A 12,065-nucleotide genomic window follows, 5' to 3' on the forward strand; every position below is an offset into this window, starting at 1 on the left:
AAGTGAGGATGCTTCAATTCCATTTAGAAGGGGGAAGGAAATAATCCTTGGAGGCAGAGGGAGGAAGGGACCAGAGTAGGAGAGGGGAGGGGGAGGGGAAAAGAGGAACAGGATCAGATATGCAGGGGACAGGAGAGAAGCCCAGAGGGCCAGGAGAATGAGTGGACATAAGCAGCATCAGGGGGTGGGAAGTGGGGGGACCCTTTAGAAAGTACCAGAGATCCAGGAGTTGAGAGAATTTAAGTACTCAGTGGGGGTGACCTAAGCCAAAATCCCCAACATTGGGGAACTTGAAGAGTCCACCTCCAGTAGATAGATAGGGTCTCCAGTGGAGGGACAGGGTTATTAACCCACAGTCAAAATTTTTGACACAGAACTGTTCCTGTCTAAAAGAATTGCAGGGACAAAAATGGAGAAGAGACTGAGGGAAAGGTCATCCAGTAACTGGCTCAACTTGGGATCCATCTCATGGCAGGGCACCAAGACCTAACACTATTACTGGTGCTATAATGGACTTACAGACTGGAGTCTGGCATGGCTGTCCTCTGAGAGGCCCTACCAGCAACTGACTAAGACAGAAACAGATACCTACACCCAACAATTGAACTGAAGTCAGGGACCCCTATGGTTGAAATAAGGGAAGGACTGAAGAAACTGAAGGGGAGAGTGACCCCAAAGGAAAACCAGCAGTGTCAACTAACCCAGACCCCAGGAAGCTCCCAGAGATTGAGCCACTAACCAGGATATAGAGCTCTCAATTTCCTCTCCAGCACCATGTCTGCTTGTGTGCTCCCTCTCATGATGATACTGGATTAAATCTCTGAAACTGCAAGGAAGCCTCAATTAAATACTTTCTTTTATAAGAGTTGCTGCGGTCATAGCATCTCTTCACAGCAATAGAACCCTGACTAAGAAATATGTATATATGTATATGTATATGTGTATAAGTGTGTGTGTATGTGCATATGTGTATGATGTGTCTGGGTCTCTGTTCAACATACGTTGAACTTAAAGAGAAAAAATATTTCTTCTCTGCTTCTGGCTCATTTAATTGTTGGGACTTTCATGACAAAGGTAACACTTTATCTCTTCCTTATAGGAAAAATTTTAAGTTCAAGAATAATTGCATTAATTTAAGAGAAAAACAAAGGCAGGCAAGCTGTATATCTTGAATACTGGGGAAGAGAAGGAAAAAAGTAACCATGTTGCTGAAGTTAAGCTGTCATGGGGGTTGTCCACATGGTGCCAGACAGCCACATAGTGGGGAAGAGGGCTATCCAGGAAGAGTCAGGAAGTGTCAACGACAGGTGCTGAGGGTACCTGGAAGAGAATGGGGGACAAGAGATGCAAAGAAGGACTCCAAGACAAGGGTTTGATCAAGACAACAATTTTATTTTTTCCTAAGGCTGAATTTATACCATAACAGGGGTAACAGAGAGAGGGGGGAAGTGGGAAACATTTACGCAGGCCAAGGACACAGTATTCATGTGGTCAGGGGATCAGCTGATGTTGACAGAAGGTTAGAAAGGTCACAGGTTTGTCAGATCTATTGGTCAGCAGGATGCTGGTTTTTCAGAAAGGTTACAGGTCATCACATTGGGCATCTTGACATCAGATGTATTTCTCAGCAAGGTCAAAACTTTATCATATCATTATTCATACTGACCACTAGATTTGTATTAGTCTTCTGCTGGCTGGGGATTTTCCATGAACCCAGTCATACTTAATTCTAACCATAATAATAACATCAATAATGGAGGGTTTCAAGGGCATCACTCCCAACAAGGAAGTCCAACATCTTTAAGAAAGAATGCTTAGAACAGAAATAGGACAGGATAAATGAAACATCACATTCTTTTCTGTGTAACTCCGAAAAGTGTTTAGACTTACAAATGAGTGTGTGTGTAGCTTGAGTCTGCCCCAGGAGGTGTGAATTCTGGGAAGTAAAATACAGTGTCCCATTAAAGGGATAATTATTGCATCATTCTCTTTAGCATGTTTTAAAATGAGCCGTCTTCCTTGGGGTAAGGATTGATAATTTAACCAGCTCATTGATTTGACCATTGTTAGGTCTCCATACAGCCTAGAGATGTGATTCTCTTGGCCAGAAGAAGCTTCACCTTAATGGTCCTCTGTCACTACTTGAACATTTCCAGCTCTGAAGAAGAGACCAAATCAAGGGTGAGAGCCCTCATGGAGCACCTTGAGGGCATCTTTGGTTAGTCCATGAAGAGCGAGGTCTCCAGAAACTACTGACTTTCTTAGCTCCTGTGTGCTGGTGATATACTCATTAGATATCATTCATCATGGAGCAAGCTACCTTTCTACACAGCTACCACATGCTCTCCTTTCCAAACCTGTTCTTCTGTTTCCCAGAGGGACTCCCTTCATACCCTTGTTAAACTTGAGGGAAGGAGTTAAACAGAACCCCAGAGTGTCATAATTTAAAAATTTCCTCTCCTTCTCTCATGGACTCTCTGCCTTTCTTTTCACCCTAACTACATGTTCAGGGTAAACTAAAACTTACCATAGGATGGACTGTCCTAACTTTTACATGTACAGCATAACTATGTTGGACATGTGTTAATTACTATCAACATTGCGCTCCATGACACAACAGAAATGATCTTTTCTTTTGTGTGTAGCTATTTATTTTCTTCCTGTATTTGTAGTTACTAAGGCAAGGATCACTTGGAAATGGTCAATTTTAATATTGGTTAAATATGTAACTAGACATCCAGCCCTGCCTAGTTATTAAGTAAAAGTAAATTAAAGTTAGAAGGCTGACTTATTCACTCAGTATTAAATAACCATGTGTAGTTTTAGTGGAGACTTAAAAGATACAGCCTATGCTTTTCAGCTTTGTGTGTGTGTGTGTGTGTGTGTGTGTGTGTGTGTGTGTGTGTATGTGTGTGTGTGTGTGTGTGTGTGTGTGTGTGTATTTGTGTGCACGCCCGCGAGCATGCATGTGTGTATGTTAGAAAATCACAGAAATACAGAATTGGTTTCAAGGTTTGGTGAATTCTACCGAATGAAAATGTGGGGTTCTGTCAGATGGCATAGTGAATATTAATTTTGATGACAGTGATGGGTACCTCAGGATAGGATATTTATTTGAGTCCTGAAGGATTTATAAGAATCAAGATAGGCCAAGAATTCAAAACAAAAAGTGAGTGCAAGACACCACTAACACAAAAACCTGGTGTTTGATGGGAATTCTGAATGAAATAAAAAAGGCAAATGTGCCTTGCAGCTTAGTTGGGTGGGCAGCTCCACTAGAGGAGGGCAGGAAAGGATCCTGACTACAGAAGGAAAGGCACAGAAGGGTGATTGATTTGGCTTTATCTGAAGAGCATTTTCCAAGCTTTTGGAGGCTTGTTTATGTATACAAGCACCCACATTCTCATGTCTGCATAGGAGTCATAGATAGTAAGTACAGGAAAAATCCTTCTACCCACAGAGATCAGGCCTCAACCTTGGCCTTATGAACCTCCTGCTAATTCTAGTGCACTCGATGAAGACACTCCTCTAAAAACAGCATGCTCCCTGACGATGTGTGATGGAGTTGACCAAATGAAGCTGTGTTGAAAAGATAGCCCACTGCTTTGCAGAAACATTTTGGTATGATCCTGGCGATTTTGGATAACCTAACAGTGAGGAATCTGTCCTTTCAGTTGGAAACCATAGCAACATACCACTTAGGAGACACACTGTGTAATCTGTCTGCTCTTTGGTTAGTATTTTGCAGGCCAGTAATAATCATCTTGTCTAATGTGAGTAGGCAGAAGGTCAGGCGACTTTAAGCCCAGGGCAGTGTGGCACGTCCTCCAACCTCTGTGGGGGGTGGTGGTGTTGGGGCACGCTTCACCCTGGGGATCCAGGATCAGTGCTTTGGGTCAGCCATGAAGAGGAAATCAGGAGTAGTAGGTTTGTGCTTTGTTTTCAGTACAAATTATAAGCCATTATTTAATCTAAAACATGATTACTATTACAATTACTATAACATCTTGTTCATGGGTAGAGTGCTCTGGATACATTTCTCACTAAGCTGTAAGATCGATGTGTTTAGATTCTTTCATCCCAGGATATTTTTATAATTTCATGGTAAGCACTCGATTCCATTTTAGATACAAAATTGTAGCCTGTCAACTCTTCAGGACTTCCACAGAGGACATTGGAGTCTGAGACAGGAGTATTGGGAACTCAAGGCCTGCCTGGGCAGCATGGTGATACCAGTCTCAAAGCCAATACAGAAAAAAAATAGATATATATTTCTCTGGAGGATTTATTGTATTTACTCTGTAATATAGATACCCAAATGTGCTAGTCTGGTATACATAGCATAATGGATAAAAGGTTTTGCTAATAAGCAGAGGAAGGTGATACGGTCTTTAGGAAAGAAGTTTCAGGATAGCTGTTCACAACCTAAGTTCAGTCTCAAATGGAAACAGATGCAGAGACCAACAACCAAGACGTCAGGCAGAGCTTGGGGAATCCCGTGGAAGAGGTGATGGAAGGATTGAAGGAGGCAGAGGGGTCAAGGACACCCCAAGAACACCTACAGAGTCAACTAACCTGAGCTCACAGGGACCCAGAAACTGAACCACCAACCAGAGAGCCTGCATGGGACTGACTTAGGCCCGAAACCATGTGTAACAGTTGTGCAGTGGGGTCTTCATGTGGGACCCCTAACAGCAGGCGCAGGGACTGTCTCTGACTCTGTTGTCTGTTTTTTTGGATCCCTTTCATCTAACTACGCTGCCTTGTCTAGACAGAAGATGTGCCTAGTTCTACTGTGACTTGATATGCCAAGGCTGGTTGATATCCATGGGAGGCCTCTCCTTCTCTGAGGAGAAAGGGGGGAGGTGTGGATGAGAGGGGATGTTGGAGGTGAGAAGAAGGGACTGGGAAGAGAGAAGGGAGGGGAAGCTGTGATCGAAATATAAAGTAAATATATAAATTCGTTAATAAAAACTGTATGTGCCAATGTTCACCTTTTCTTTTGAAAATTCCAAATGGAATATTTTATCTGCATTTTAAAAAAAATCACTGACAAGTGTACAAGGTCTTGGCTTTCCTTTCTGTTGACATCTGTTACTTCGCCACAATGCAGTTTTCTCCAGTGGCTCCCAAGCAGTCTCTCTGTGTGGGCTGTGGTGGAGGGGTTCAGAACTATCAGTCTCACCCCTAGGCCAGTAATTCTCCCAGCTGCTATGGATACCCATGTGCCAGCCTTCCTTGCTAATTTACATTCGCTCACCTGGGGGTGATCCTACAGCACAGGCTGAGGGAAGCCATCGGATGCTATTGGAGTATAAAATGGTCATGGAGTATAAAATGGTCACTGGACAAGTCCGTACTCCCCCCACCCCCTGCCTAAGATCTGAAGATCTTTTGACAGAAATTCTCTGAGCACGTATGTTCCAGGAGGTAAGTGTCAGAGATACAGCACAGAACTGAATCCAGTTCCTACTTCCAAATAGCTTATGGTCTGTCATGAAAAAAAAAAAAGGCAAGTGCATTATAGCGTGATAAATACTTGGAGCTTTGGCTGTGTGGATTTGTGTGATAAACTTCTCCTGGATTACGACACTGAGATTTTATGGATTGTTACTTTGGCATAGAGCATCTTATCAGAACTGGCAGGTACCTGGATAGAGACATATTACACTGCTCCGAGTCAGCCCTGGAGCTGTTTCCCCCCATGCTTCAAGAAGCACAAGCTATCGGAAGCTAGTAGCACTCTGCACGCAATCATTTTTGACCTTTCTGATGGCTTACCAGGACAATAGCTCAGGTGGGCTTTGGGGCAGTTTGTCTCACGTTTACTGGACTCTGATTTGGTTGAACTCACCAGATGAGAACTTCTCTGCTTCATGCTCCGTTTGCTTGCTTTTCGAATGTGTTTTCAAACAGGGTCTTACTTGCAAAGTAATTCTGGCTAACCTGGAACTTGCTATATAAACTAAGCTGAGCTTACTTGTGGTGAACTCCCTGTGCCTGCCTCTCTAGTGCCTGGGTATCAGGAGTGCCAGCATGTCCAGCCCCAGACTATTCGTTCTTACAAGGCAAGGAGCAAGCTCCGTTTCTTCTTCAACAGATTCTTGCTAGATGCAAATGCGTTTGAGAAGTTTTCTTATTTATCGTCCTGCCAGAATCTCAGAACCGTCTTAAAAATTGGTGGGTTACTCATAAGTAGCAGTTTTCAGCAAAGAAACTACCTACAACTGTCCATCTACAAGTTTGGAGAGAAGGAATTATGAGGACCAGAGGGATTTTTTCTAACAAGGAAGCGGAGCAGATTATTTTTTAAAAATTTAAATTTTATTAATCATTGTGTTCATTTACATCTCAAATGATATCCCGCTTCCTAGTTACGTCTCTACAAACTCTCCATCCCACAACCTCTCTCTCCTCCCTCCACATTGCCTCTGTGAGGGTGCTCCCCACCAACCCACCCTCTCCGGTCCCACCCCTTCAGCACCCTCCTATGCTGGGGCATCAAACCTCCACAGGCCCAAAGGGCCTCCCCTCGCACTGATGTCAGACAAGGCCATCTTCTGCTACATATGTATCTGGAGCATTGGCCCCTCCCTGTACGCTCCTTGGTTGGTGGTCTAGTCCCTGGAAGCATTGGGTGTTCCGGCCAGCTGCTGTTGTTCTTCCTACGGGGTTGCAATTCGCCTCAGCTCCTCCAGTCCTTCTGCCAGCTCCCCCACTAGGTTCTCTGAGCTCAATCTGATGGTTGGCTCCAAGCATCCATATCTGCATTAGTCAGTTGCTGGCTGAACCTTTCAAGGAGCAGTTACACCAGGTTCCTGTGAGCAAGTGCCTCTTCGTAATGGCAACAGTGTCGGGTTTGGTGTCTGAAGACAGGATGGATCCCCGGGTGGTGCAGTCCCCATGGCCCATCCTTCAGTCTCTGCCTGGAGCAGATTCTTAAAAAAACAGACCATGCAGCCTGTCTTTTCCCAACATCCGCCAGATGGGGGCAGTAGAAGAATATAGTTTGTTTATCTGGAGCCACACCAACTCAATTTGGTACTGATTTTTTTATTAGGAACACCACCAAGTGTTTTGTGAAATGATTTTTGCATGTATTTCTAGGGATGGGGAATTCTGGAATCTTCTGGAAAAATATAATGGCTTTGAATGAGTTTTATTACTACTTCTGTAGATTAAAGGAATTTCTTTCTTTTGCCTTGAAAGTTAAAATACTCTGGAGGAAGCTGGGCAAAATAAGTTTAATTCCATAGTAGCCTTTGTCCAGCTTCTGCCCTGTCCGTGGCTTGTGCAGAATTGAAAACTATTTTCAGAATTTGGCGTTGTCATCTGGGCCTCCTGACAAGAGGCTGCTCATACTCAGCAATCCTTCAAATAGGATTCCTGAGTCAGCACTTGTTTTGCATATTCAAGGACGCTGATAGCTGGTTGCTTCAGGTTAGCAATCTGGTGAAACACCATTGGGCTTGAGGGGATGAGTTTTCGTCCCAGAGCTGGGGCAGGCTATCCCATCTCTCCAGACTTTAGCCAGAACTGGAGATAATCCTCAGAACTTTTCAGGTCTAGACAGCTCTGCTTCTACAGACTAGAGGTAGTTTTCAGCAACTACTGCTAGCCTATTGCTACCACACAACATTCATTACACTTTACAAAGGCTTGCACTTCTTGTATCACATTCCTTATGTTCTGTGACCTAATAGTGTTTTGAAGGCAGACTTTTTTTTTGTTATTTATTTATTTGTTTGTTTGTTTTTACATTTTCTTTTATTGGATTTTTTAAATTTACATTTCAAATGTTATCCCCTTTCCTGGTTTTACTTCCAGAAACCCACTATTTCCCCATTTCTATGAGGGTGCTCCCCCCCCACCTCTCCACCCTGACATTCCCCTACACCAGGCATAGAGCTTTGACAGGACTGAGGACCTTTCCTCCCATTGATGCCCCACAAGGCCATCCTCCGCTACATATGTGGCTGGAGCCAAAGGTCCATCCCTGTGTACTCTTGGGATGGTGGTTTAGTCCCTGGGAGCTCTGGTTGGTTGATACTATGTTCTTCTTATGGGGTTGCAAACTACTTCAGATCCTTTAGTCTTTTCTCTAACTTCTCCATTGAGGACCCCACTATCAGTTCAATGGCTGGCTGTGAGCATCTGCCTCTGTATTTGTAAGGATCTCATAGAGCCTCTCAGGAGACAGCTATCAGGCTTTAGTCAAGCATGCTCTTCTTGGCATCTTCAATATTGTCTGGGTTAGGTGGCTGTGTATGTGATGGATCCCCAGGTAATCTCTGGATGACCTTTCCTTCAGTCTCTGCTCCACACTTTGTCTCCACATTTCCTCCTGTGAGTATTTTTTTTTCCCTTCTAAGAAAGACTGAAGCATCAACACTTTGGTCTTCCTTTTTTTTTTTTGAGCTTCATGTGGTATTGTATCTCGGGTATTCCAAGCATTTGGACTAATATCCACTTATCAGTGAGTGCATACCATGTGTGTTCTTTTGTGATTGGGTTGTTTCACTCAGGATGATATTTTCTAGTTCTACCCATTTGCCTAAGAATTTCATGAAGTCATTGTTTTAAATAGCTGAGTAGTACTCCATTGTGTAAATGGACCACATTTTCTGTATCCATTCCTCTGTTGAGGGACATCTGGGTTCTTTCCAGCTTCTTGCTATTATAAGTAAGGCTGCTATGAACATAGTGGAGCATGTGTTCTTGTTATAGGTTGGAGCATCTTTTGGGTATATGTCCAGGAGTGATATAGCTGGGTGCAATTGCTATGTGCAATTTTCTGAGAACCTCCAGACTGATTTCCAGAGTGGTTGTACCAGCTTGCAATCCCACCAACAATGGAGGAATGTTCCTCTTTCTCCACACTCTCACCAGCATCTGCTGTCACATGAGTTTTTGATCTTAGCCATTCTGACTGGTGTGAGGTGGAATCTCAGGGTTGTTTTGATTTACATTTCCCTGATGACTAAGGATGTTGAACATTTCCTTGGGTGGATCTCAGCCAGTCAGTATTTGGGATGGATCCTCAGGTGGGGCAGTCTCAGTATTTGTCAGTTGAGAATTCTTTCTTTAGCTCTGTACCCATTTTTTGATAGGGTTATTTGATTCTTTGGAGTCTAACTTCTTGAGTTCTTAGTATATACTGGATATTAGCCCTGTATCAGAAGTAGGATAGGTGAAGATCTGTTGATTGCCATTTTTTCCTAATGACAGTGTCCTTTGCCTTACAGAAACTTTGTAATTTTATCAGGTCCATTGTTGTTAATTCTTTTTTTTCCTTTTTTTTCTTTTTTCTTTCTTTCTTTCTTTTTTATTAACTTGAGTACTTCTTACATACATTTCAAGTGTTAATCCCTTTCCCGGTTTCCCGGCAAACATTCCCCTCCCCCCTCCCCTTCCTTATGGGTGTTCCCCTCCCCACCCTCCCCCCATTGCCGCCCTCCCCCCAACAGTCTAGTTCACTGGGGGTTCAGTCTTAGCAGGACCCATGGCTTCCCCTTCCACTGGTGCTCTTACTAGGATATTCATTGCTACCTATGAGGTCAGAGTCCAAGGTCAGTCCATGTATAGTCTTTAGGTAGTGGCTTAGTCCCTGGAAGCTCTGGTTGCTTGGTATTGTTGTACATATGGGGTCTCGAGCCCCTTCAAGCTCTTCCAGTTCTTTCTCTGATTACTTCAACGGGGGTCCTATTCTCAGTTCAGTGGTTTGCTTCTGGCATTCGCCTCTGTATTTGCTGTATTCTGGCTGTTTCTCTCAGGAGCGATCTACATCTGGCTCCTGTCGGCCTGCACTTCTTTGCTTCATCCATCTTGTCTAATTGGGTGGCTGTATATGTATGGGCCACATGTGGGGCAGGCTCTGAATGGGTGTTCCTTCAGTCTCTGTTTTAATCTTTGCCTCTCTCTTCCCTGCCAAGGGTATTCTTGTTCCCCTTTTAGAGAAGGAGTGAAGCATTCACATTTTGATCATCCGTCTTGAGTTTCATTTGTTCTAGGCATCTAGGGTAATTCAAGCATTTGGGCTAATAGCCACTTATCAGTGAGTGCATACCATGTATGTCTTTCTGTGATTGGGTTAGCTCACTCAGGATGATATTTTCCAGTTCCAACCATTTGCCTACGAATTTCATAAAGCCGTTGTTTTTGATAGCTGAGTAATATTCCATTGTGTAGATGTACCACATTTTCTGTATCCATTCCTCTGTTGAAGGGCATCTGGGTTCTTTCCAGCTTCTGGCTATTATAAATAAGGCTGCGATGAACATAGTGGAGCACGTGTCTTTTTTATATGTTGGGGCATCTTTTGGGTATATGCCCAAGAGAGGTATAGCTGGATCCTCAGGCAGTTCAATGTCCAATTTTCTGAGGAACCTCCAGACTGATTTCCAGAGTGGTTGTACCAGCTTGCAATCCCACCAACAATGGAGGAGTGTTCCTCTTTCTCCACATCCTCTCCAGCATCTGGTGTAACCTGAGTTTTTGATCTTAGCCATTCTCACTGGTGTGAGGTGAAATCTCAGGGTTGTTTTGATTTGCATTTCCCTTATGACTAAAGATGTTGAACATTTCTTTAGGTGTTTCTCTGCCGTTCGGCATTCCTCAGCTGTGAATTGTTTGTTTAGCTCTGAGCCCCATTTTTTAATAGGATTATTTGTCCCCCTGCGGTCTAACTTCTTGTGTTCTTTGTATATTTTGGATATAAGGCCTCTATCTGTTGTAGGATTGGTAAAGATCTTTTCCCAATCTGTTGGTTGCCGTTTTGTCCTAACCACAGTGTCCTTTGCCTTACAGAAGCTTTGCAGTTTTATGAGATCCCATTTGTCGATTCTTGATCTTAGAGCATAAGCCATTGGTGTTTTGTTCAGGAAATTTTTTCCAGTGCCCATGTGTTCCAGATGCTGCCCTAGTTTTTCTTCTATTAGTTTGAGTGTGTCTGGTTTGATGTGGAGGTCCTTGATCCACTTGGACGTAAGCTTTGTACAGGGTGATAAGCGTGGATCGATCTGCATTCTTCTACATGTTGCCCTCCAGTTGAACCAGCACCATTTGCTGAAAATGCTATCTTTTTTCCATTGGATGGTTTTGGCTCCTTTGTCAAAAATCAAGTGACCATAGGTGTGTGGGTTCATTTCTGGGTCTTCAATTCTATTCCATTGGTCTATCTGTCTGTCTCTGTACCAATACCATGCAGTTTTTATCACTATTGCTCTGTAATACTGCTTGAGTTCAGGGATAGTGATTCCCCCTGAAGTCCTTTTATTGTTGAGGATAGCTTTAGCTATCCTGGGTTTTTTGTTATTCCAGATGAATTTGCAAATTGTTCTGTCTAACTCTTTGAAGAATTGGATCGGTATTTTGATGGGGATTGCATTGAATCTGTAGATTGCTTTTGGTAAAATGGCCATTTTTACTATATTAATCCTGCCAATCCATGAGCATGGGAGATCTTTCCATCTTCTGAGGTCTTCTTCAATTTCTTTCCTCAGTGTCTTGAAGTTCTTATTGTACAGATCTTTCACTTGCTTGGTTAAAGTCACACCGAGGTACTTTATATTATTTGGGTCTATTATGAAGGGTGTCGTTTCCCTAATTTCTTTTTCGGCTTGTTTCTCTTTTGTGTAGAGGAAGGCTACTGATTTATTTGAGTTAATTTTATACCCAGCCACTTTGCTGAAGTTGTTTATCAGCTTTAGTAGTTCTCTGGTGGAACTTTTGGGATCACTTAAATATACTATCATATCATCTGCAAATAGTGATATTTTGACTTCTTCTTTTCCGATCTGTATCCCCTTGACCTCCTTTTGTTTTCTGATTGCTCTGGCTAGAACTTCAAGAACTATAATGAATAAGTATGGAGAGAGTGGGCAGCCTTGTCTAGTCCCTGATTTTAGTGGGATTGCTTCAAGTTTCTCTCCATTTAGTTTAATGTTAGCAACTGGTTTGCTGTATATGACTTTTACTATGTTTAGGTATGGGACTTGAATTCCTATTCTTTCCAGGACTTTTATCATGAAGGGATGTTGAATTTTGTCAAATGCTTTCTCAGCATC

General features: G+C 43.0%; 1 protein-coding gene across 1 annotated transcript in view; it reads right to left on the reverse strand.

The window, feature by feature from the left end:
- Positions 1-12,065, reverse strand: part of LOC134480667 (glyceraldehyde-3-phosphate dehydrogenase-like) — a 904,186-nt gene that overhangs the window by 57,456 nt on the left and 834,665 nt on the right. The gene's annotated exons all lie outside the window — the stretch shown is intronic.

This window comes from Rattus norvegicus, chromosome 10 (genome assembly GCF_036323735.1).
Source record: "Rattus norvegicus strain BN/NHsdMcwi chromosome 10, GRCr8, whole genome shotgun sequence".
NCBI lineage: Eukaryota > Metazoa > Chordata > Mammalia > Rodentia > Muridae > Rattus > Rattus norvegicus.